At 35.0% G+C, this 2,045-nt stretch overlaps 1 protein-coding gene across 1 annotated transcript in view; it reads left to right on the plus strand.

The window, feature by feature from the left end:
* Positions 1 to 2,045, plus strand: part of LOC101637332 (killer cell lectin-like receptor subfamily B member 1B allele B) — a 30,795-nt gene that overhangs the window by 13,253 nt on the left and 15,497 nt on the right. The window lies entirely within an intron of this gene.

Below are 2,045 nucleotides of genomic sequence, written 5' to 3' on the forward strand. Positions count from 1 at the left end.
GCCCGCTGCTCCCCTCAGCAATGTACTTTGTAGATCACCCTGCTCTGCTCCCTGCTCTGTCTCTGCTGAACCCTCTCACGGCCACTGCTCCTCTGGCCTTACCCTATCTCTGTATGTACGAATAAATAAAATCTTTTTTAAATAACAAAAGCCAAAGAAAAGAATCCCAGTCTCAATGTACTAGACTATAGAGACAATAACTGAGCTTTAATCCTATTCCTACTCTGAAATTGTGATGAATGTGAATATCTATCTATCTATCTATATATATATAGTGACTCAGTGTGGTAAGGTCTCATTCGAAGATTTTAAAAGTTCTATTAAATTTGAAATATCACTAAAAATTTTCATTTCCTTTTCCCACATTTTACCATTTTTACAGATTTTCATCCTCTCACACTATAAACTCAAATAAATGCATAGCATACAGCCCAAACGGTGATGTTTCGTATGAACCCTGTGAGACAAAAAACACTTATATCTGTTCACAACAACTTACTGGTGTTTCTTTTGTGGAAGAATTGAGCAGTGACAGTCCACAAGAAGAATGCAACTCTCCCACAGACCCTGCTCCAAGTATCTAATTCTGGGATCTGCAAAATGTTGCAAGTTGTCACACTTATTTTCAACATATCTATAAATGTTCTAAAAGTGATTAATGTGCCCACCATCTGTAATTATACAGCATCAAGATATGGACTGTAATGTTTACTTTGTTTTAATGCACCTTCAGAATTGAATTGAATATATATTATGTATGTATTCTTGTAAATTTCAGAAATGTAAATAAACAATTTTTTATCTTTGCTCATATTTAAATATCTTTAATTTATAGACCTCCCTTGAGTCTCTCGGTTCTGTTACAAGATAACAGATATAATAATCTAGAAAGATTAACCTTAAACTTTTAACCATGACTGGGTGTCAACTGCTAATAATTCTTTAATTTATGAGCAATTATTCTGTCTACATTTTAGTCAATTTCTTTGGTCATGGGTTGCAAAATTAGCTATAAACCTAATGCCTTATGCCTGTGGTTACTTCAATTGGGCACAGAAAAAACAGATCATTACTTAGCCTACATAATAGGCAGTAATACATACCGAGAGACCGGAAATACAGCAGTAAAGGAAAAGGAATAGCAGGTTTTAACAGATCAGGTAAGAACAGAATGTTTTTCACAGAATCGTCTAATAAAATCTTAATAAGGAGAATGTATTAACAAAGAGATAAGAGATCTGGGTGTGGGGTAGAGGTGATGAAATGAGTCACAGGCACATGAAATGATTTCATTAAAGAGCACAGGGTCTTTTTTTGAATGTAAATTAAGTTCATTCTGACAGAGACCATGCCTGCTGCTCTTAAAGCAGTTATACAGAGGGTTCTTAATAACCTAAGAGGCTAAAATAATATGAAATAATCAGGTTAAAAATTAATACACTGATTATTTGTACTTTAACCTGAGTTGAGGAAAACCACTGTAACGCTACTGAATTTAATAGTCAACCTTACTGTCAAATTGCAAGTATTCTGTGATGACACATAGAATACATTTGAAAAGAGTGCAATCTTGAATGATGACTGCCACTTTTCAATTTCTGAAACAAACCGAAAATTTTAAACAAATCTACCTTTAACATCTCATCTTTAGTAAGCACTTTAACAAATTTTGAATCTAAATTAGTGCAAAAACCATCCCATTCCTTCCCAAAGAGCATCATCCTATGCACGTATGTTTATATTACGTATCATCAACACATTTATTTTAAATCACTAAAGACTTAACAGCTATAAAAGATAGCTAAGTAAGCAAAGATGCCAGCACCATTAGTCATAAGGGAAATGCACATAAGTGGCCACTATCTTAGGGGCGCCCCTTCTTGGAGAGTTGCGTCATCAGCATAAGGCAACCTAAAGAGAATCTCAGAAAATGCAAAAGCAGCCAACAGACCTCTGCCCCTGTGCCTACAGATCTCTCTCTCCAGCTCTTTCTGCCCTCCTGTGTCTGTACCAGCATTCTTAGTTTTCCTCTTTTTTTTTTTTTT

This window comes from Condylura cristata, unplaced genomic scaffold, assembly GCF_000260355.1.
Source record: "Condylura cristata isolate star-nosed mole 26May11 unplaced genomic scaffold, ConCri1.0 scaffold00036, whole genome shotgun sequence".
In the NCBI taxonomy this organism is placed as follows: Eukaryota; Metazoa; Chordata; class Mammalia; order Eulipotyphla; family Talpidae; genus Condylura; species Condylura cristata.